The sequence below is a fragment of the Petaurus breviceps genome, unplaced genomic scaffold, assembly GCF_028583685.1.
Source record: "Petaurus breviceps papuanus isolate PSGF00001 unplaced genomic scaffold, PetGlider_PUasm1.0 90847, whole genome shotgun sequence".
Lineage (NCBI taxonomy): Eukaryota > Metazoa > Chordata > Mammalia > Diprotodontia > Petauridae > Petaurus > Petaurus breviceps.
The window spans coordinates 13142225-13168357 of NW_027187360.1; positions in this window are offsets into that span (position 1 = coordinate 13142225).

Here is a 26133-nt window from a genome sequence, read left to right on the forward strand (position 1 = left end):
TATTTCATTGGAAAAACAACTGACCTAGAAAATAGATCCAGGAAAGACAATGTCAGAATCATTGGACTACCTGAAAACCATAATCAAAAGGAGGACTTGTATAGCATCTTTCAAAAAATCATCAAGGAAAACTGCCCTGATATCCTGCAGCCAGAGGGCAAAATTGGAATTAAAATAATCCACCCAGCACCTCAGGAAAGAGATCTCAAAATAAAAATTCCAAGGAACACTATAGCCAAATTACAGAACTATCATGTCAAGGAAAAATGACTGCAAGTGACCGGAAAGAAATAATTCAAATATTGAGGAACCTCAATCAGGATTACACAGGACTTAGAAGCTGCAACATTAAAAGCTTGGAGATCATGGAACATGATATTCCAAAAAGCAAAGGAGCTAGGGCTACAACCAAGAATCACCTGCCTGACAAAGTTAATCATAATACAAGAAGGGGAAAATTAGTCATTCAATGAAATAGAAGGATTTCAAGCTTTTATAAGAAGACCAGAATGGAACAAAAAAATTGATCTCCAATATCAAGACCTAAGAGAAGATAAAAAGGGAAAAAAAATAAGGGATTTAATGGAGCTGAACTGTTTACATCCTTAATTAGTAAGATGATACTTGTAATTCTTAAAAATTGTACCACTAATAGTATACCTAGAAGGAAAAATACATAAACAGAACATATGAACATAAAGTGAATTTGAGGTAATGATATAAAAAAATTAAAAGATGAGAAAGAGGAGTAGAGTGCAGAAGGAAGGAAGAAGTAGAATAGGGTAAATTATTTCACATAGGCATGAAAAACCTATCACAGTGGAGAGAGAGATGGACATTACTTGAACCTTACTCTCATCAGTATTGACTCAAAGAGTGAATAATATACACAATTACTTGAATGTAGAAATCTATCCTACCTGACAAGAAAGTAGGGAGGAGATGAAATAGAAGGGGGGGGGCACTGTCAGGGGATTGTCAGAAGAGAAGGAAAACTGGGGGGGGGGTGGTAGACAGAAACAAAACTGTTGAGGAGGGAAAGGGTGAAATGAGAGAGAGGACAAACAAGAGGAAAAATAGGATGAAGGGAAATGCACAGTTAGTAATCATAATTGTGAATGTGCATGCAATGAACTCTCCATAAAACAGAAGCAGACAGCAGATTGGATCAAAACCAGAATCCTACAATATGTGGTTTATAAGAAATGCACTTGAAGCAGAGATGCACACACACAGAGTAAACATAATCTATTATGCTTCAGCTGAAGTTAAAACAAACAGACAAACAGGGGTACCAATCCTTATCTCAGACAAAGCAAAAGCAAAAACAGACCTAAAGAGATAAGGAAGGAAACTAAATCTTGCTAAAAGCTGCCATAGAAAAGAAGTAATATCAATACTAAAATATATGTGCCAAGTGGCATTGCATTCAGATTCTTAAAGGAGGAGTTAAGTGAATTAAAGGAAGAAATAGATAGCAAAACTATGCTACTGGGGGACCTCAACTGTTTCCTCTCAGAAATTGATAAATCCAAACAAAAAATAAACAAGATAGAAACCAAGAAGGTGAATAGAATATTAGATAAATTAGATATGATAGACTTTTGGAGAAAACTTAATGGGAACAAAAGGAATATACTTTGTTTTCAGCAGCATATAGCACCTACACAAAAACTGATCATGTATTAGGGCATAAAACCATCAAAACCAAATGTAGGAAGGCAGAAATAGTAAATGTTTTCTTTTCGGATAATAATGCAGTAAAAATTACATTCAACAAGGGCAATGGAATGATACATTAAAAATTAATTGGAAACTAAATAATCTAATCCTAAAGAACAAGTGGGTCAAAGAACAAATCACAGAAACAATTAATAATTTCATTAAAGAGAATGACAACAATGAGACAACATTTATGAGATGCAGGCAAAGCAGTACGTAAGGGAAACATTATTTCTCTAAGTTATTGCGTCAACAAAATAGAGGGAGAGCAGATCAATAAACTGGGCATACAAATAAAAAGAGGAGAAAAAGAACAAATTAAAAATTCCCAATTTAGCACCAAATTGGAAGTCCTGAAAATTAAAGGTGAGGTTAATGAAATTGAAAGTAGGAAATAAAAAGATAATTATTGAGCTACTAAATAAAACTGGGGGTTGGTTTTATGGGGGGGAAACCTCAATAAGATAGATAAGCCATTAGTTAATTTGATTAAAAATAAGAAAGAAAACCAAATATGTAGTATCAAAAATGAAAAAGGTGAAATCACCACCAACGAAGAAGAAATTAAAGCAATCATTAGGAAATATTTTGTCCAATTATATGCCAGTAAATCTGACAATCTGAACAAAATCAATGAATGTTTACAAAAATATAAATTACCTAGATTAACAGATGAGGAAATAGAATGCCTAACTAACCCCTCTTAGAAAAAGAAATTGAACAAGCCATTAATGAACTCCCTGAGAAAAATCCCCAGGGCCAGATAGGTTCACAAGTTAATTTTATCAAACATTTAAGGAACAATTAATTCCAGTAGGTGAAGGAATTCTACCAAATTCCTTTTATGATAAGAATATAGTACTGATACCTAAACCAAGAAGAGCTAAAACAGAGAAGGAAAATTATACACTAATTTCTGTAATGAATATTGATGCAAAAAAATTGAACAAAATACTAGCAAGTTATTTTCAGCAATATATCACAAGGATTATACACTGTGACCAAGTAAGATCTTTACTGGGAATGCAGGGTTGGTTCAATATTAGGAAAACCATCAACATAATTTACCATATCAATAATAAAATCAACAGAAATCATATGATTTTCTCAATAGATGCTGAAAAAGTTTTTGACAAAATATGGCAATCTTTCCTATTAAAAAAACAATAGCATAGGAAAAAAGGCAGCATTCCTTAAAATGATAAGCAGTATATATCTAAAACCACTAGCAAGCATTATCTGCAATGGGAATAAGCTAGAAGCCTTCCTAATAAGATCTGGGGCCAAGCAAGGATGCCCATTATCACCACTATTATTCAATAGAGGACTAAAAATGTGAGCTATAACAATAAGAGAAGAAAAAGAAATTGAAGGAATTAGAATAAGCAATGAGGAAACAAAATTTTCACTCTTTGCAGATATTATAATGGTACACTTTGAGTACCCTAGAGAATCAACTAAAAAAACTACGTGAATAATTAACAACTTTAGCAAATTTAGAGGATATATCATAAGCCCACATAAATCATCAGCATTTCTTTATACCAACAACAAAACTTAACAGCAAACTATAGAAAGAGAAATTCCATTTAAAATAATTGTAAACAATATAAAATACCTGGGAGTCTACCTGCCAAGATAAACCCAAGAACTATATGAACACAGTTACAAAGCACTTTTCACACAAATAAAGTCAGGTATAAATTTATATATAAACCTGGAGAAATATCAATTGCTCATGGGTAGGCCAAGACAATATAACAAAAATAACAATTCTGCCTAAGTTAATTTGCTTATTCAGTACCATTCCAATTAAACTACCAAAAAATTATTTGATAGCGCCAGAAAAAATAACAAAATTCAACTGGAAGAACAAAAGGTCAAGAATATCAAGAGAATTCATGAAAAAATTACAAAGGAAGATGGCTTAGCAATATCAGATCTCAAACTATCTTATAAGGCAGTAATTATCAAAACTATCTGGAACTGAAAAACAGTGGTGGATCAGTGGAATAGATTAGGTATGCAAGACACAGTAATCAGTGACCATGGTAACCTAGTGTTTGATAAATCCAAAGATCCTAGCCTTTGGGATGAGAACTCACTATTTGACAAAAACTATTGGGAAAACTGGAAAACAATAGGGCACAAACTAGGTATAGAGTAGACCAGTATCTAACACTGTATATCAAGATAAGGTCAAAATGGGTACATGACTTAGACGTATAGGGTGACACTATAAACAAATCTGATAAGCACGGAATAGTCTATCTTTCAGATCTATGGTGAAGGGAAGGATTCATGACCAAACAAGAGATGGAGAAAATTACAAAATATAAAATAGATCATTCTGATTATATTAAATTAAAAAGCTTTTTTGCATAAGCAAAACCATTGCAACCACGATTAGAAAGTAGAAAGCTGCAAAACAATCTTAATAGCAAGTATCTCTGATAAAGGTCTCTCTCATGAGTCAAAATTTATAAGAATACAAGCCATTCCCCAATTGATAAATGGTCAAAGGTCATGAATAGGCAGTTTTGAGATGAAGAAATCAAAATTATCTCTAGGCATATGAAGAAGTGCTCTCAATCACTTTTGATTAGAGAAATGCAAATTAAAAGAACTCTGAGGTACCACATTTACACCTATCAGATTGGCTAATGTGACAAAAAAGGGAAAATGATAAAAGTTGAAGAGGATGTGGGAAAATTGAGACACTAATGCACAGTTGTTAGAGTTTTGAACTGATCCAACCATTCTGGAGAGCAATTTGGAACTATACCCAAAGATCAACCAAACTATACATACCCTTTGATCCAGGAAGACCTCTAGGTCTATATCCCAAAGAGATCATAAAAAAGGGGAAAAGACCAATATGTGCAAAAATATTTATAGCAGCCCTATTTGTAGAGGCAAAATATTGGAAATTGAGGAGATGTCCATCAATTAGGGAATGGCTGAATGAGATGTGAATGTACATATGAATGTAATGAAATACTATTGTGCAATAAGAAATGATAAACAGGATGGATTCAGAAAAACCTAGAAAGACTGCTATGAACTGAAGCAAAGTGAAATGAGCAGAACCATGAAAACATTATACACAGTATCAGCAACATTGTATGACGATCAAGTATGAATGACTCAGCTCTTCTTAGCAACAGAATGATCCCAGACAAACACAAAGGACTCACAAAGGAAACTGGGTATTCAGATCAGATAAAGAACTGATGAACTCTGAATGCAGATTGGAGCACACTTTTCCCACTAACTTTATTCTTTTTCATGTTTCTTTTTTTCCTTTTGATCTGTTTCTTCTTTCACAACTGTGATTAGTGTGCCGATATGTTTTACATGATTGCACATATATAACCTTTATCAAATTGCCTACCATTTTCGGAAGAGGGGAGAGAGAAAAATTTGGAACTCAAAATCTTATAAAAGTGAGTGCTAAAAAATGTCTTGACATGTAATTGGGAAAAAAAAGAAAAACTATTTAAATTAAAAAAAAAGACGAACTTATAAAAATAATAAAATTGATATTTATTTAGCTATTATTATTATAGGCACAATAATTATAGCTACCCTATTAAAATTTGCAAAATATTTTACCTTTATTATCTCATTTGAGTCTCATTACCCTATGAGGTAAATTTTACTGTTATTCCCATTTTACAGTTTAAGAACCTTAGTGTAAATAACTTGCCCTGGGGCACAACCAGAATTTGATTAATTGTAAAATGGGGATAATAAGAGCATCTATTTCTCAGAATTGTGAAGATCAGATGAAATAATATTTGTAAAGCACTTACTTACCGCTGAGTCTAGAACATAATAGGTAGTTAATAAATACTTGCTCTCTTTCCTTTCTGGAAGTAATGGGTTCTCCTTCTCTAGAGGTCTTTAAGCAAAGACCTGATATCATTCATTGGGTACGTTAGAGAAGAGATGTCTGTTTGGGTGCAGGTTGGGCTAGGTGGCCAATGAGGTCTCTTCCAACATGGAGATCCCATGAGTCTGTAATGTCAAATCCCACATTCTCCTCGCCCTGCACTCGTGTCAGGGGAAGCCCTGACCAAGCTTCTCGTCCACCCCTAACAGGCAGTGTAAACTCCCACTATACTCCCTTGTCAGGTGGCCTGTCTATCATGCCTCAGAAATTGGAGACATTGGGGCCTCAGGTGGCTTTTTAAAATCAATAGCTCACATATCTGTAGTACTTTGAGGTTTACAAAATAACTTCCTCACAATAACCCTGTGGTGTGGAAAGTTAAAGTATTATTAGTCCAATTAATCTAGCTCTGCCATTTATAAACTGTCTAACCTCCTCTCTGTGGGCCTCAGGTCCCTCCTCTAACTGAGAAATTAGACTAGAGTTGCTCTAAGGTCCCTTCTTACTCTCAGACTGTTATTTTCATTTTACAGGTCAGGAAAAATGAGGAAGGGATGTGATTCACTCAAGCTTATGCATCTAGTAAGTGTTGGGTTAACTATGCTGGGCCTACCTTTCATTTGGAGGTGGAATGTACTTGGAGGTGATCAAGTCCAAACCTCTCATTTTACAAAAGGAGAAACTGAGGCACAGAGAGATTAAGTGAATTGTCTAGAGTGACACAGCCAGTATCTGAGGTGATATTTGAGTCAGGTCTTCCTGACTCCAAGCAACTGTACCATCTAACTGCCTCAAAACCAGACTTCCAAACTTCAAGTTCCTGGGTTGTTCCTTCTGTTCCACCATATTTCCTCTCTTTTAAAATTAAATTCAGGACCCAAGCACCAGGGCAAGAACAACCCACTCCCAAGTGTGCCCTGGCAAGGACTATGGTGGGGGAGGGAGGACTTTGTGGATGGCCATAAAGGCCAGGATGGGAGTGTCCAGTCCTTTTTCTGGTGGCATGAGTTCACCCATATCCATCCTCCTCCCCCATATCTATGTCTCAGCCCTGTTTAGACTGTCAGTTCAATTATAGGGAGTCGTTTCTTCCTCCACACATTTGTTAGAAAGAAACATTAGTTCAGAGACATTAATTTCTGGACAAATGTTTACAATTAAAATGTCATTTTGGCTCAATTCGAGGCCTGTGTTGCCACATCATTTCGCTCCTGACCCTGTAGGCTGGAGGTAAAAGAACTCTTCGAAGAAAGGAAAGAATTGGCATCTGGAAAAAAGGCAAAAAAAAAAAAAAGCAATGACCTCTTAGAAGGTGTCTCCCTTTGTGTCTGTGCATTTTGAGGAGAGGGGAGGGAGGAAGAGATGCAAATGATTAGACTTACTAAAAGCTGGAGGCTAAGGAACCCACACACATCCGTGGGATTTAGTAGTTCAGCAAACATGTATTAAACACCTACTATTTGTGACACCCTTTGGTTGGTGCTATGGCTTCCAAATATTAAAAACATTCTAGGCCTTTTCCACAAGATTATGAAAACAACAATGATGATGATAATAGTTAGCATTTGTATTTGTAGCCCCTTAAGGTTTCAAAGTGTTTTACATATATTATATACTCTTTCAGATCTTAAAACAACTTTGGGAGGCAGGCACTCTTTCTAGCCCAAAGGGTAAGTGATTCTTCCAAGGTCACACAGCTAGTAAGTGTCTGAGGCAGCATTTGAACTCAGGTCTTTCCAACTTCAAGTGGAGTTTTCTATCCACTGTGCCACCACCTAGCTGCCAATCTGTTTGGGGGAATAGATTTGTATACAAATTAATGCAATGAAGGTTTGAAGAAAATGCTTAGGGAAGGTCTAATTGAATTGTGTGGGCAGTGAAAAGTGCACCAGATAAAAATTCAGAAAAATGTGGGTTTGACTCCTGGATCTGCTAGCTGTGTGACCTTGAAGAACTTCACCTCTCTGATTCTCAGTTTCTCCTTTCATAAAATGGGAATGATAATACTTACTTAACCTGCCTCACAGAGTTGTTTTCAGGATAATGATTTGGAAACCTTAAAGGCCTATAGAAAAACAAGTTGTCATCACTACCATTAGAAAAGGGACTCTGGTCTGCTGGGGAAAAAGAATTAGCTACTCAACAACTCAAACCAGAGTTTTCAGTCTTGGCCTTTGAAGTCCAACAGGGATTGACCAAGAACATAGCCAAGGTGGCACAGGGAGACAATGCCTTCCATATACCTTTTATTTTTTTCTTGATGGGGGAAGGCAGGGCAATTGGGGTTAAGTGATTTGCCCAAGGTCACATGGCTAGTAAGTGTTATGTGTCTGAGGTAGGATTTGAACTTAGGTCCTCCTGACTCCAGGGCCGATACTCAATTCACTGCTCCACCTAGCTTCCCCCAATGCCTTCCATATACCAATAAGCATTTGTTGAACTGAAGAAAGAAGGAACAGGCCATTGTTATGGGAGAAATATCTCCTTGAGTTTGTCTGGTAGGTTATTGCTGCTCAAGTTAATCTACCACAACACAAAATTATGGAGGTTAAAAACCTAGGTTTTATTATGCTTAAGCACAGGATCAAGATTGAAAAAATTAACCCAGAATTTTGATTGAAGTTTCTGGAGAGATTTGATGGAGAAAATTATATCAGAGAATAAATTGTTTTACACATAACAATCTCATACTATCTTTTAGGTGATAAAAAATTTAAAAGACAAATTCACAATCCCATGCTTCCTTCAATGTCACAGAAGTTGAATAAAATTCATTAAACAAAATCAAAGTCTTACACATCCCCTAAGGAAACAAACCTAGTTAAATGGACTTCATTTTGTTGTTGTTGTTTAGTCCTTTTTTCAGTTGTGGCTGAACTTTTGTGACCCCATTTGGGGTTTTCTTGGCAGAGATACTAAAGTGGTTTGCAGACAGGGTGAAGTGACTTGCCTCAGTTTCCTCATCTCTAAATGAGCTGGAGAAGTGTATCAGCAAGCACCCCAGCATCTCCAGGGTGGCTGCCAACACAGGTTCTTAGATCTGCTTTGTTAAAGGAAAGCAACTCAAAATGGGTAAACAAGCTTACTTTAATCAGTCAAATATGTATTGTTTACCTAGTTCAGGGGAAAAAGGTCAGCATCCTGAACTTCAGAGTATACAGACAGAATTATCAAGACAGAGAAACAGATCAAGTAGACAGGTTTCCAAACTGTCCAACCATTACATACATACCAAATCAACATCTGGGTTTTTCAAAGCCGGGGAGCTCTCAACAATGGCTTCCCAGAGTCTCACCTGATCAAATCACAGAACACTTCTCAAAATGAGCCCCAAAGCAAAGCCTCACATCAGGGATTATATAGCCTTCTCCTGGGTCAGAGAATGTAAACACCCTCTTGACCCACCGCCCAATCACACAGCATCAAAGTGTGGGCATTCCTGAAAACCAAGCCTCCTGCCACAGGCTCCATGTGACCACATTCAGCCTATTAGGAGGCAGAGTATATTTTCAAATCAAGGAAGGTTCTCAGAGTCTCTTAAGCCTATCAAAGGGCCTAAGGGCAGGGAAGATCTTTAAATTTGCATTTCCATTACAAGAAGGAAATGTGTGGAATATTGTCTAGGGCCTTGAAAGCTGGTATCCTTTGCTAATAAGAAAGAAGCCCCTCCTTACTTTTGTCTCTTAGAATTAGTTCTTCTCTTCCTTTAGTGTGAAGGTCAGGCACTATTGTCTACATAAAACCTTTATGGATCCCCCTCTCCCCCAACTGCTCTCTCCCTCAAACTGCCTTATATTTAACCATAATGAGGCAGCTAGGTGCCAGTGGATAGAGACCTGTAATTGGAGTCAGGAAGGCCTGGGTTCAAATCTTGCCTCAGATTCTTACTTAGCTATGCAACTGTAGGGACACTCTCAGCTTCCATTTCCCAATCTGTAATGTGGGGACCATAATACCACCTACCTAACACAGTGTCATGAAATTCAAATGAGATAACATGTATGAAATGCTTTGCTAGAAATGCTAGCCATTATATATCAGTACACATATATGTATTCATTAATTATAAGTATACTGTACATATTGTATGTATTCTCCTTGAATCCCCTATTAGCACGTAAGCTTCTTACAAGTACAGATTATTTCATTGTTTGTATTTGTATCTCTAGCACTTGGCATGTAGTAAGTGCTTAATAAATGTGTAGTGAATTGTTTGATTGGATACTCTATCCACTACCCCGTGTGCCTCCCCCGGGCTGAGATGCCCACTCCAGCATCCTTGCTGAATCCCTGGGGCAGGACACCTGGAGAGGCTTTATTTCAGACCGCAGATGATTCTCTGAAGTAATGTTCTATCAGCTTGACAACTTTATGATGGCAGCTGTTAATAAGTATTGATGTGGCACCTTGCTGTTGTGCTGGGCTTTACAGCCATTTTTATGAGATCCATATTAATTTCATTATCATGCAGTACATCAGAGTGCCGCCCCTCAGCACCCTCTGGATACAGGGTGCTCTTGCTCCGAAAAGAGAAAACCCTTGGGCACTGGAGGAAGGAACCAGGAATTCATTTGGCCACTAGGTGGAGCATCCTGCATAGACACACAGATGGAGAATCCTGCTTAGAGACAGACACAGGTGGAGAATCCTGCATACACACACAGGTGGAGAACCCTGCATAGACACACAGATGGAGAACCCTGCTTAGAGACACAGGTGGAGAATCCTGCATAGACACACAGGTGGAGAACTCTGCATAGACACACAGGTGGGGAACCCTGCATAGACACACAGGTGGAAAACCCTGCATAGACACACAGGTGGAGAACCCTGCTTAGACACACAGATGGAAAACCCTGCATAGACACACAGGTGGAGAACCTTGCATAGACACACAGGTGGAGAATCTTGCATAGACACGTAGGTGGGGAATCCTGTAAAGAAATATGAAGCTGTTGCCAAAAGAGCTTGATAGAAAGAGTTCCAGCTTCAGAAACCTTTGGTAAGCACCCAGGATACACAGTCCTCTTCACTGCAGGAGATATAGAGATGACTAAGATATAATTTAGGCAGGAAAAACAGCCCCAAACCCAGATGACTAACAGCCTAAGGCGGAAGGTAATGAGCGCTAGAGGAGAGTTCAGATGAGGGGAAGATGATTTGCAACTGGAATGGGGGGAGGGGTGACATGGGGAGGCTGCATGGAGAAGCCTTGGAGGATGGATAGAATTCTAGAAGACAGAAATTAGAGGGCATGGACATTCCAGGCATAAAGAACAGGAAAAAAGAAGGCACAGTTTGTGATGATGTGGAGGGATAGTAAGTAGTCTAGTTTGAATGGAACATCAGGATAAAATTCTCTAGTATGTGGAGGTCAGCATTATCCTTAACTTTTCACTCTCCCTCATTAACCTTCCTCCCCATCCTAATCAACCAGTCAGTAGCTGTCATGCTGTTCTATCTCTATAACACACCTCACTTTTCCTCTCCACTCACATAGCTAGCATTATAATTCATAGCCTCATTATCTCATGCTTGGACTACTGTAATAGTCTCCTAATTTGACTGCCAGATTCTAATCTCCCCCCCTCTCCCATTCATCCCCTGCCCTGGTGCCAAAATAATCTTCCTAATGTAGAAGTCTGAACTCACCAACCCTCTACTCAGGAACTGTCCATGGCTCACTATTGTGTCTAAGATAAAATGCGAACTCCTCATTTTGACATTTCTAGCTGTTCAGGATCTAGCTGTAGACTACCTCTCTTGCCTTCATGTTACTCTCTTTTCAAATGCTTAACATTCCAAACAGTCCCAAAGCTTGGTGTTCCTTTGTTCCCATGCCATCACCCATGTTTGAAATGCTTTGCTTTTTCCTCTCAGAGTCCCTTACTTCCTTCAAGGTTCAGGTTTCCCTGATTGTTAAGGCTCTCTTCCTTCTCAAATCAAGCTACTCATCTCTTTACATGTACTTTTTATTGCCTGAAGCTTCTCCAGGGCAAGGACTTTCTCATTTAATCTGTTCTCCCTCAAGCAGTGCCATGCATATCTTAGAGCCCTAGGGGTGGGGAACCTGCAGCCTGGAGATCATATGCAGCCCTCTAGGTCCTCAAGTGCCCATGGTCTTGAGGACCTACAGGGCCTCACGTGGCCTCAAGGCTGCAGGTTCCCCACCCCTTGAACACTTTATGGGTGCTTTTCAGATTGAAGAAGAGAAGTCTGAAGATTGTTGCAGTGTGAGGAATGTTTAGCCCATCGAGGAGAAGATTTAGGAGGGATATGACTTTTTTCAAGTATTTGAAGGACAGTCCTAAGGAAAAAGAATTGGCCTTATTCTCCATGGCTCCAGAAGGTAGACCTATGTGTGATGAGGGGAGATTTCAGAAAGGCAAGTTTAGACTTGATGTAAGTAAAAACTTCCCAACACTTGGAGCTGTTCTGAAGTGGAATGGACTGCTTTGGGAGGTATGGGGTTCCTCATCACAGAGGGTCTTCAAGCATACCCTTGGTTGGGTTATGTCATAGAGGGGTATGAATTAGACTGGATGCTGTTGAACATTCTTCCAACTCTGGGGTTCAATAGGAGAAGAGGGAGGTTGTGAATGGATTGGGACTGACCTTGAATATCAGGTTAAGGGAGTTGGACTTTATTCAGTAGGTTATGGAAAGTATCAAAGGGTTTGGGAGCAGTGAAATGTTTGAGAAATGACATATTTGGAGTTATGGGGTGTGTGTGTGAGAGAGAGACAGAGACAGAGACAAGCAGACAGAGACAGAGAGAGAGAAACACAAAGAGACAAAGATAGAGAGACAGAGGGAATTATTCACGGATGTTCACAGCAGGTATGTGATTGGACCTCTTTTCCTGTGCCAGCTACAATAAGCTAAAGGCTTCTTGCTGTCTTTGATGAACAAATCAGCCTTATGGATAAATATAAAACATCATCCGAAATTACATGTTCCCCTTTTTATTAGCCGACTCTCCCACCTTCCAAAGGGAATATATGGTAGTCTGGCATTGTTGATAGAATGGTGGGTTTAGAGTCAAGAAGGCCTAGGTTTGAATCTCTTTTCAGATACTTATTATCTGTGTGACCCTGGGCAAGTCACTCAACCTGTCTCTGGCTTTAGCTTCCTCATCTGTAAAAATGGACATAGTAGAATCTACTTTACTCAGTTGTTATAAGGATGAAATTTAAAAATACAGGGAAAACAAGCTTTAAAGTGATACATAAATATTAGCTACTATTATTATCCCCCATGCAGTGCTCAGAAAGGTCAACTTCCACACTTTAATATTTTAATGAGCTGGGATTTCATCCATGTGGAAAATCCCTCCACCACTGCAGGCTGTAGGTCCTCCATTCCTTTAGAGATTATTTCATGACCTTCTAACACCAAGTTCCAGGCTCTAAACAGTTTAAAAGATAGAAATATAGGACTCTTAATTGGTGAAAACGGAAGGAGGTGCTGAAATTTGGGATAGTCTTATAGTAAATTGGGCCCCCAGCTCACTAGCACAGTTGAGAGGGGAGGTGCCAGAGGGAGCCCAGGTGAAATCTCACCTAACCACAAGAGTATTTTTCCTTCTCTAGAAAATCAACCTATTCTTGCTCCTCAGTTCATGGGAAACCAATCTGGCACCAAAACTGTTTTGTAACTTGATGAAAACAAGAGAATATTTCTCCAGACTCTAACTGGTGGTGAGAATCTTCTCCCCTCTTGACACCGCCAGCCTCCCCCCAACCACAGGTGAAGTTTGCTCAGCTGTCTGTGTTTACAAATCAGGACAGTGTTTTATTCTCTGCAACTCCACATTCATTAACAAAGTCCTGTCTTCCCTACTATGGAAGTAGGGAGAAAATTGCTTTGGCTGAGAACAAGTTTCCAGAGTCAAAGAATGACTCTTTGCATGATGCTTGTTCAGTTTCCTCTTCATTAGCCTCTGATGTACATGCAGGGTGCATGTATGTGCATGTGCATGTGCATGTGAGTGTGCATGTGTGTGTGTGTATGTGGTTGCTTCACCTTTGAACCGAGCAATTCCTCAGCAACCTTAACAGAATGACTACCCCACGATCTAATACTGGAGCAGGGTTTGGATAATTCTCTTCTTATTCATTTGTTCCCAGTATCATCTCAACATTTTCCCCAGACAGTGGAAAAAGGCATTTAGGGAGATCCCTCAGACTCAATAGTCTTGGGACCTAGAACAGGGACAGAAAGCACTCCTGCTTACGGAGGAACTTGCTTTATGATTAATAAGACAAACAGATGCATGCAGCTTGTTGCCAACAACATATTTGTAATAAAGACAGGAATGCAGCTAGGCTGGAGGAAGACAATGACCTTACCTGCTGGGCTGAACTTCTTCATGTGCCTTTCCTCTCCTAGTCCTTTGCACAGGAAACCGAAAACATTCTGACTGAAAGGGCTAGAGGGTATGAGAGGATTCTAACCCAGAAATATCTTGGAAATGTGTTGGAAGGGAAGCTTCTAAAATGGAAACTGCAACGCAATCTAGTGATCAAACATTTATCAGGGGGCCACAAGGAATTTCTAACTCTAAGTCAGATTGAGACTATAGAAAAACCCTATGGGCCCTAGTTAGCTGGGACTGTTTGGTGTTCCAGAGAACTCAGCCTTTGGGGATGAGAATTTTCTTTTGGAGAAGAAATGCCCATGATAGACAAAGATCGGAGAACTTAAACTTAACTTCTTTCCCACTATGGGACAAGAAACCTTATTCTGACTTGGGGTTAAAATTCTTTGGGGTTTCCTGCTTGATGTTCATGGGATCATAGAGCTTGAGCTGGAACTCTAGATGACCTCAGAGGTCATCTAGCTCAATCTCTTCATTTATCTGTGAGGAAACTGAGGCCCAGAAATGTTAAGCGATTTGTCTAAAGTCACACTAGTAATAAGCATCAGAGATAGGGCCTGGAATACTTTTTTCATACTATTTAACTGTTAAACTACACTGATTCAGCTTCAGTTTTAGAGGTTGATTTTTCAACATATTTCAAAAGCTGCTTTGCATTACCATGTCCCCAGGACATCAGCCTCAGGATTATTGTGGTCTTCCATGCATGTGAAGAATTCTGACTTCACAAAAGGCTACAGCAAAAAGTCTCTGGGCTTTAACCTAAGAGTAATGACGGGGCCTGTTCTTTTTTGTAGAGGAAGTATCATGTCAGTTGATATCTCTAGCTAGATATATAAAGTAAAAGTATGAACGTATACCTTCTGAAGCTATACTGTGTTTTGACGCAATAGTAACCATAGGACTAATGGAGCACAGACAAGCAACAATTACAGCAAAGAACAATGCCTGACCACACATGCTCCTTAGGTCTGTACCCTTCCACAATTGTTCTTTATATGTGTCCATTCTTTCCACTGATGGTGTGTATATTTGCAGAAGCATCTACCCTAGGTTCATGGGAGAAATGTTTTATTTACTAAGTTATTTCATTAAATGGTTTGCTATAAAAATACTCCATGGCTGACTAAAAAAGGCAAATATGTAGTAAGTGGGTCATGAGCTATAGTTCTGAACAAAGGTAGATACAGAGAATTCTTTCACTTGGATAAGATTTTGAGTTCTAAATTTTCTCCCTCTCCCTCCTTTTCCCCCTTCCCCAAGACGGCATGCAATCTGGCATAGGCTCTACATATACATTCGTATTAAACATATTTTCACATTAGTCATATTGTAAAGAATAATTAGAACCAATGGGAGAGACTACCAGAAAGAAGAAACAAATTTTAAAAAAGAGAGAGAGCAAATAGTATGCTTCAATCTGCATTTAGACTCCATAGTTCTTTTTCTGGATGTGGATAGCATTTTCCATCCTGAGGTTTTTGGAGTTGTCTTAGATCCTTATATTGCTGAGAAGAACTAAGTCTATCAAAGTGACATAGAGAGCACTTTGAAATAGCCTTGTCTCAAGAACCTATGTGCAAGGTCAAGGCAAGGCTTTAGTTACTGTCCATATACATGTATAGCAGATGTTCCTGTGTAATATATACTATGTTACATATGTTACATATCACTATGCACATATACTCTGCATGAACAAAAGGGATCATAAACCCTAAAGATAGAAGGGGACTCAGAAATCATTGATAGCAATCCCCTCATTTTATAGGTGATTGTCAACCTGGTACAGTAGGCTTCGAATTAGAAGAGACTTAGATTCACATCCTGCCTCTGATCTTTTATTGTTGTGTGATCACGTAATTTCTTTGCAACTCAGTTTTATCATCTATAAAACAAAGATAATATTATTCTTCATACTTACCTTACAAGGTTGTTGTGAGGTTCAAATGAAATATTAGATGTAAATTGTTTGGCAAACATTAAAGTGTCACATGATGTATAGCCAGCTGCTATTGTTGTGGGGAAACTGAGGCTCCTCACTGAAATTTCCACATTGGCACAAATTAACGGTTGATAATCTCTTTCTGTACAGCGACCTTGTAAGGTTGGTAGCCCTGGTATTATTATTCTTATCTTATAAATGAGGAAACTCAGGTTTAGAAAGATTAGATGAGTTCACGAAGGTCACACAAAAAGGTCTTTAGTTTCCTAGTCTCCTACTGGCTCAACATATTCCATAATAAACCACAAACTCAGAAATACCTATCATAAAAAAAAAAAAAACAGAACAGAGTAAGGGCAAAGGCAAGGTCCAAAATTCAAGAGACTATCATAGGAGAGATTGTTTGGGGCACACAGGGAAGACTAAAGGCTATGGCCTAGAGGGGTTTAAAAAAGAAAAATAAGCAAGTATTTATTAAGCACCTATTAGTTCCAGGCACTGTTAGGCACTAGAGATGATAAATACACAGAAAGAAACAAAGCCTACTTGTGATAAGCTTACTTTTCTTTTTTTTTTTTTTACAGGTGTTTCTTAAAAATTTATTATTTTTTTCTTGACAAAAATCAATTTTCTCTCCCTTTCACCTCCTCTTCTACTCAATGGAGGAAAAAGAGGAAAGCAAAACTCACTGATAACAAATATTCATAATGAAGCAAAACAAATTCCAGAACTGTGCAGAGTAATCTAATTCATTGGTAAATTAATTAGATTAATACATCTAATTAATAAATAATTAAACTAATCCGCTGTGCCCAAACTCCACATGGCTTGATCATGGATCCTCTGGCATCATGGTTAGTCTGTGTGTTCATCTGAGTTGTTGAGTCTTTCGAAGTTATTTGTCTTTACAAAAGTGTTATTGTGTGAATTATTCCTTAGGAGGATTGATGGAAAGAATTAGAGATGTTTTATGTAGAGAAGAGAAGATTCAGGGGAGACGTGAAGGGCTATCACATGGAAAAGAGACTGTATTTGTTCTCCTTGCTCCCAGAAAGGAAGATTCATTGAGAAGCAGAGTGCAGAGAAATGGCTAATATAGATCCCTCATACTCTGCCTTGGTCAGGCCACGTGTGGTGCACTGTGCTCAGTTCTGAGCAGCGTGGTTTAGGAAAGGCATAGAGCAGTGGGTAGATTTTTAGAAAAGAGTGACCAGGATGGTGAAAAGAGTAAAAAACAACACACCATGAGACAACTGGGTGTGGAGATAGTTAACCTGGAGGAGAAGATTTACAGAAGGCAAGACAGCAGAAAGAATGCATCTGAAGGGCCATCATGTGAGAGAAACAAATTTCTTATATTTTATCCTAATAGCAATAGGAAGTCCAAAAAAATTTTGAGTACAAGAAATAACGTGGTCAGGCCTGTGCAAGAAAAGAGATGGTGGGTGGATATCCCCCTGCTTCAGGCTTTCAATTCAGAATCATCAAGAATTTGATTCAATTACAAAAAACAATTTATCTACCTGTGGAATAGTTTACAGAATATTGAATATAAAAGACTAATAGCAGGATAGTTACTTGCACCATTTCCCTTCTTGTTAGATGTAAATGCTAATATGGAAAATTTAATAATTGTTCTCTCATGCTGGCTCCATTACACTCCTTACCAGAATCCACATCTCCTCAGACTCTTGCCACTACACATCCTGTCTCCCTATGCATCCGTACCCTGGTTTCACAATAAAACTGAGCAGTATCCTCAGTATCCTCATGTTGCATTTCCCCACCAAGAGATTTGGCACACAGTAGGTGAAAGGGAATCAGACTCATTAATTGAATCAAATTAATGCTCACTTTGATGCTCTTTGGAATCTGATGTTTGTTGTTACTCTGGTAACAGCAGGATGGATTTGGAAAACTTGGTGAGCTTCAGTTTTTTGACCTCTTGCACTCTTTCCCCAAATAATCCAGTGGTGATTTGGGGTTCTCTCCAGTCAAGTCATCAGCCTCTTGCTTTCAAGAGGAAGAGGAATAAAGAAAGGGGAAAAAGGGGAGGGTGTACTATCATATTTAGGCATGACATGAAGGCAGATTTTAATCCATGATAGTGAAAGTGTTTAAATTAATCATGTCTCCTACATCATGCATTTTAATTTAGGTTAATTATCTTTCCTCCCTTCAACTTCATTATAAAAAGTTCATAAAACTACAGTGTTTATGGGGGATATGAATCTATATCGCAGTTTTCCTTCAGAGAGGTCAATTTTAGCTGAATAGAACTGTCCTCACGTGGGATAGATTGCCTTGGGAAAGAGGAGTGGGGCCCCCCTCATTTTAAGTCTTTGAGAAAGGGTTGGATGCTTATTTTCCAGCAATGTTACATGAAGAATTTTATATAGGGACAGGTTGGACTAGATGCTCTCTGGGGTCTTTGCCAACTTTAAGTTTTTGTGTTTGATTTGAGTCTTTCTTTGATGAACCTGAGGCCACAGCAGAGTAGAATTCCTTGCTTCTCCTCTGACCCTGCCCCACTGCTGTCTCCTACCCATTGGCCATGACTATCCTAGGTAAATAACTTCAGTTGTAATGACATGGCCATGTTCCACCTCCCCACCAAAAGCTGAAAATGATCTCTTGCTCCTCAGATTTCTCCTAGCACGTTTCTTGGCTCTCCCTACCTCCATCATATCATTTCCTTCTCTACTCTCTTTTGATTAATGGGAAACAACTCCCTCGATCAATGCAGACCAGTCATTGTTCTACAATTTATAGACTTAGAGAACTGGCTGAGGCACTGAGAGTTTAAGTGCTTTATCCAGGGCCACAGAGCTGTGTGTATCAGAAATGGGATTTGAACTCACACTATCAGGTCTCTGAGGTTGGATTTCTATCCACTAAACCTTGGTTGCCTCTCTATCACCATTTACACCGTACTTATCAAATCTCATTTCTCCTGCCCCCTTTGATGACAAGGGCTTGAGAGCAGGGATTATATCATTTTTAATCTTTCTATGTATCTTTCTATCTATGGATTAATGTAATGTAAATATCAAAGTCCTGTCAAAGACCAAGCACAGGGCTTCAATCATAGTGGGTCTGATAAATGTTTATCAAATTCATTGAAATGTTACAGGCTAGAAGGGTACTAAGATGGTTCTGTCTCTATGCTGAAGCTTAAATTGCTTCTAGTCTTGGAAATAATCATCTTCTTTATGGTTCATGTTTTTCTGGAAGCTATTAGAACTCTCCACCCAAACCAGATGATAATTACATGTTACTGATTGAGCATCTTAAATTTTTTTTTAAAAAAGAAAGATATTTTGATTCCAGATTGTGGTGGTGAACCCAAAGGCACTTGGCAAGCTGCCATCTATTTTCAGATACTCCACAAGAATGTGTATTTAGGGGGTGTCTGGCTGTTCTTGAGTTTCAGAGATGGAAAGTTTATAGCTCTATGTGATTAATAGTCATGTGCTAGCCTTCATGGGCAAAGATGACATTCCTGAACCTTGATTAGTCAAGAGATGACTGTGAGCTGTGCCCTTAGGAGTGGGATTGGCGCCACACTGAGCCATTTAAACTCTCTTTCAAGAATGACATATGTACTTTGGTGGTGGTACAGAGTTGGGGCTAATTGGTACATGGCATATTCCATAAACTGACCCCATCTCCTGAATATATGCTAAATTCTATGGTCTCTGGACCTTTCTTTGCACTCTCCCTTCCTTCTCTCTATCTCCACCTGTTGGTGTTCTATGGACAAAGTTCAATTCAAATGTCATCCATGATGACTTTCCTAATTCCCTCAGGTGGAAGCAATCTATTCCTCATCTGATCTCATAGCATTTTGTATCCTTGAAGAATCATAAAATTTCAGAGGTGGAAGGGACCTCCTTTTCTTGTACTTAGCACAATTTAATTTGTTATATTTATTTCTAACTATATCCTATTATCCCTACTGGATTGTAAAATTATTGAGGAAAGAGACTATGTGTTACTCATCTTTCTGCCCCACACAGAGCCTAGCAGAGCCTTGTATATAATAATAATTATTAATGTTTGTTGAATGTATATCTAGCCTCATATTGACACCTAGGGGCTACGTATGAATGAACAAAGACCTCCATTGCCTGTTACGAGCATACATTTTTCCACGGTTTCACCGACTTTTAGAGATGGAAGGAACCATAGAGACAATTTAGTCCAACCTCAACATTTTTCAGATGATAAAATAGAAGCCTAGAGAGTTTAATTAACTTTGATCAATTAATAAACAAGCATTTATCAAGGGCCTGCTATATGCTTCCTCATATGGGTTCCATTATCATCTCTATGGAGATGATGCTCAGATCTAAGTTTATCTTTCTTCTATTCTGTATTTATTTTGTATGTATATATACACACACACATATTGCCTCCCCTGTTAGATGGTAGTCTCCGTGAGAGCAAGAACTGTTTTTGCTTTTTCTTTGTATTTCCAGAGCTTAACAAAGTGTCTTGCATAGAGTAATAGGTAATGAAAGTTTGTTGATTGGTTGCATATTTGATTGATGTACCAAGCACTGAACCAGGTACTGGAGATTTAAAGACAAAAATAAAATAGACCTTGAACTTAAGGAGGTCACACATACATATAAGGATTGGCTATTGATTGGATAAATCAAGGAAGTAATCATTTCTCCTATAATGCCACTAATAAGATGCCCAGATACTTAATGAGGTGAGAATAAGATTCAATCAATTGCAATCATATTCTTTAGTTTCAAATAATCATAGGTTCTAGATTAAGTGCAAAAAGTCTTTGGAACTTGAGCGACTTTGCACCAGAATAGTCTTCAGATTTTCTGAGGGAATTTGGTCATACCCTAGGGGTCATCTATAGAATATTAAACTAGAGCTGGGATTATTGGGAGATTGGAGCAAATGACATATCCCTATAAAATCACTGAGGAGAACTGGCTGGGGGTAGGAGGAGGAAGGAGAGGCCTTAGCTTTGGCCTTGGTTTAGATCTCCTTCCTCCACCCCCTTTTTGCTGGAGGAGGACCTCATTAGTTGCAAAGAAGATTGCAGAAGATTTGAGCTATGGAAGATAGTGGACTTCCCATCTTCCTATTAACATACTACCAGTGTTCCCAGATTGGGAGACAGCAATGTCTGCATTAGGAGCCAAGTTTAGATGGGAAGTAGTTTCATGGCAGCACAATAAACCCAGAAAAAGAACTGCACCATGCTTAAGGGGAACTTCTGGACCACCCCACAAAAGGGAGAAAAGGACTTCCAACACTGTGAGTTATATCTTTGACAAATATCCTTGACATGCTTGGGCCCATTTCCCCCTGAGGTTTGCATGTTCTCATGGGAGAATATGTTACAGACTTTTTTTTTGTGGGGCATATTTTGTATCATCTATCTCTAATATACCACCGTAGTAAATACCCCTTTGTAAAAGCCACTTATTATTGTCAAACTAAATTGATTCTCAATTTATAATCTTGAGAGGAAACATACTAACAGGGCCTCATAGGCTATAGCACTAGAAAAGACCCCTCCTCTGACTTCTCAAGGGTAACCCTAGAGCAGAGGTGTCACACACCTGGTCCATAAAACTCCCAAGTTTGGCCCAGTCAGATTAAAATATAGTGTTTAATAAAACAAATAAAAATACACTACAACATAGATAATGTTCATTTGTAGTTTTCTGAGCCAATATGTGATTTGCAGGGATGTGTTTCTATTTGAGTTTGACACCACTGCTCTAGAGTACTGAGGAGACATTGTAAGCCAAGTTCTGGGGACCCGAGTAGAAATTAGGATAAACACTTCAAAAAATGTGCCAAACACACACACACACACACACACACATATATATATACACACATATGTATTTCTATACATGTATGTGCATATATGCAAATGTAAATATATGAAATATATAAAAATAAATACAAGGTAATTTTGGGGGAGAGACACTAGCCGCTGGAAAGATCAGGAACGGCCTTCTGTGGGAGGTGAAGTTTATTGCTAAGGGTCACACAGCAAATTAGTAGTAGAAATGGAATTATAAATTGGGTCTTAGCTCAGTATATATATTGCCTTTATACCAAATGAACTCAAGGTTCCTAGATTTCATTTTATTCTATTCTATGCTATCTTTCAATAGAGAGATATTATTGATTAGTCTTTTTTCAGTCATGTCTGCCTCTTTGTGACCCCATTTGGGGTTTGTTGTTGTTTTGGGTTTGGTTTTTTTTTTTTTGGCAGATACTGGAGCAGTTTGCCATTTCCTTCTTCAGCTCATTTTACAGATGAGGAAACTGAGGCAAACAGTGTTAAGTGACTTGTCCAGGGTCACATAACTAATGAGTGTCTAAGGCCAGATTTGAACTCAGATCTTCCTGACTCCAGGCCCAGGGCTCTATCTACTGTGTCACCTAGCTGCCCATATCTTTTTATCTTACACAAGAATTTATTATCTCTCCTTCCAACTTCTCCTCCCTACCACCTGAACAATAAGAATAAAAAAGACAAAACCATCATAACAAATATACGTATTTCAGCAAAACAAATTCCCACATTGGTCACTTCCAAAAATGTATGTCTCATTCTTCATTTCAGGTTCATCACTTCTCTGATAGGAGTTCACTAGTGGTCTTCATGTTCAGCAAGCTAGAATTATGTTTTATCATAGCATTGAACAGAGGTCTAGATTATTTCAAAGTTGTTTTTCTTTATAATGTTATCATTGTATTAATTGTTCTAGTCCTGCTTATTTTGCTTGACATCAGTTCCTAGAGGTCTTCCCAGTTTTCTCTGAAACAATGTATCCATCATCTTATGGCATAATAGGATTCCATACATTTATGTACAAAGATTTACCTAACCATTCCCCAAAAGTTGGGCACTTTCTTAATGCCCAGGTTTTGGCTACTACCAAAGAAGCTAAAATAAGTGTTTTCACACATATGGGTCCTTTTCCTTTATTTTTTATCTTTTTGGGGTAGAGACCTAGTAATGGCATTGCTGGGTCAAAGAGCATGGATATTTTTACTGACTTTGGAGGAATAGTTATAAATTGCTTCCTGGATTTAATTCTAAAATGAAGTGCATGCTGTCTTTAAGACAGAATAGACCAACCCATTTCCAAACTACATGTCATTCATATAATCATACATTTCGAGCTAGATGAGGCCTTAGAGTTTGCTGATTCCAAGTCCTTGCTTTTACAAATGAAGAAACTAAGATTCAGAAGACATGCTCAGGGTCACACAGGAAGTATGAGAAACAGGATTCAAACTCAGTTCTTTGTGACTACAAGGCTAATCCTCTGTCCATTTTTCTATCTTGCTGTCTCTCATTCATTTTATAGTCAAACAAAGCTTGAGCACCATCTTGGACTGTCTTTTGCATAATTATCATGAGACTAATGGATGCCCCAACAGGAGAAATTTCACCACTAAGGGCTGGGGGGGAAGGCCACGGGGAAAAGCTGGTGACCTTGTGGGTTTTTTCTCGGGCCCTACTTCTGTGGAGGTCATTATAATAACAAAACCCAGAGATTCATGCTCAACCTTAAAAGGTCTTATTTGCTAGCAGGTGTTGGGGTATTGCTTATGGTTGTTGTTTATTGGCTATTGATTGAAATTCTTCTTCTTATCCAGGATGCTTTTCTTGCTGGTCTTTTTTCCCCTTACTCCTCCTCTCTCCTGCCCTATCAGAAGTGTATAAAATAATACAATACTCGCCTGGACAGCTTACAGTGCTTAGAAAGTTCTTCTGTAACTTGCTCAAAAACAAGAAACTTTAGCTTATTCTGAATTACTTAGAGACAATGTAGTTCAGTGGAAAGAACATTGGGTGATAAGACATGAGGCCTACTAACTATGGGACCTTAAGCAAATTTGTATCTTCTTTTGGCCTCAGTTTCCTCAACTGGGAAATGGGGATAAAAGAAAAACCTGACTTGCCTTCCTTGCTTAGTTTTTTGGCAATCTTTTCAAAAGAAAGTTTCCAGATGTCCTTGGGGATAGGAGAGGATAAATCACATCTTTGTAGCACCCTTAGCAAAGGCCTTTACAATTCAAAGTGAGATAGAGGTTCAAACAGGCATGTGGATCATTTCCAGTCATCAGTCTAATAATAACTATTAGGGTAACAACAACTCCTTATGTTTGTGGGAGGTAAAGTACTTTCCCATCTGGTTTCAGCCTCACAGAAACCCTGTGGAATAGATGAAGGCAGGGAATAATTATTATCTGGATTTTATTCAACCAACCAATTAACAAGTATTTGTTAAGCCCTTACCGTGTAGCAAGATCTGTGCTGGATTCTGGGGATATGGGGAAAAAAATAGAAAATTTCTTGCCCTCAAGGATCTCCTATCCCAGCTGGGTGGTGGTAGTGGTGTGCAACAAGGATACATAAGAATAAAATACATACAGAATAAATGCCCCTTATCAATTAATATAATCACAGAAGGCCCAGATATTTCAACTGAATCAATTTACAGCTTAAGTTAGGCATTAAGTAATTTCCCTACAGCCTCAACCCAAGGTATGAATAAACCCTTAATCAGTTTGAAAGGATCATAGCACTTTGACCTTCAAATGAAGGCTGATGATACCACACAGGAAAGATTTTGTGTTTTGTTGAAAGAATTAGACACCCCCCTGGGCCTTTGTATAAAAATAACAGTCAGTCTAGTGATGACTCAGTTAAGTCCTCTCCAAAGTTACCAATGACCTTTTGGAAAAAAGACATTCTCTCTCTCTCTCTCTCTCTCTCTCTCTCTCTCTCTCTCTCTCTCTCTCTCTCTGTCTGTCTCTGTCTCTCCCCACCCTCTCCACTTCTCATCTCTTATTGAGATGTCATTAGAGAGACTGAACCAATAGTGAACAGTATATCCAGATGGTGTCAGAGAGATTGGACTAGCAGGAGACAGCATATCTGGCCAGGAGCATAGTAACCTACTGTGCGCAAACGGTTTTGGAAAGATAGTCCCCCAAAGTAAGAGAAAGTTTCAAAGAACATGACCCCACTCTACTGGAGAAGAATGCTGGCTATGGACTAAAAAAAGGACACGGAGACCATAAAGTACCAGGAATACCGAGTTACCTCATTTGCCACATTTGTATCTTACAAGTGTGCCTCAGTACCATTCATATCTAAGTCTGAGCCTATTCTTCTCATGGAAGAGATTCTTCTCTTTTGTGGACTCATAGGATAGAACTTTGGAAGGGAATGTTTTGCACCAAGTATTTTTGCTATACCATCTTAGTAAATATTTTTGCTAAAAGCTAATTAAATCCGGGCGGCCAAGTAGCACAGCGAGTAAGAGTACCGGCTCCAGTGTTGAGAAGACCTGGAGATCGAATCCCGGGCTCAGACACTTAGCACCCACCCAGAAACACCTGGCCGTGTAACCTTGAGCAAGTTACTTAACCCTAATTGCTTAGGGGAGGCCAGATGGCTCAGCGAGTAAGAGCACCGGCTCCAGTGTTGGGACGACCTGGATCAAATCTGGGCTCAAATACTCAGCACCACACCCAGAAATAACTGGCCATGTAACCTTGAGCAAGTTACTTAACCCCGATTGCTTTAAAAAAACAATTAAAAAAAAAAACAATTAAAAGCTCATTAAATCAACTGGTTGACTGTTAATGGAAAGCATACCAATGGGGGCTCATGAGAATTCATGCTAGAAACCCAATCTCTCAGAGTCACTAGAACCTTGACCAGTAGTAGCAGCCACCCTCTGGAGACCCCAAAGCATAACTTCAAGTACAAGTTGGGGGAGTAGCCCTGTAGAGTCCACTAGTTTGGGGAGGGCATTAACAACTGGGATGATCAGGGAAGGCTTCATGTAGAAAGTAGATCTTGAGCTCAATTTTGAAGAAGGGATTCTTTGAGGTTGAGTAGAGAGAGCATATTCTAGGCATGGAAGACAGTCAGTTCAAAGGCATAGAGATGGGAGTTGGAGAATCATACTTGAAGAACAGCAAGTGAATGAAAGGGAGTGATGTATAATGAAGCTGGTGCTAGACTATAAAGGTCTTTAAAAGCCACATGGAAAACTTGCTATTTTATTTTAGAAGCAATAGGGAACCACCCATTGGAGTTTACTGAGTAGGGATGTGATATGCTCAGACCTCTTTAAGGAAAATCAGTTTAGTGACTGTGTCATTCCTTTTCCTTGA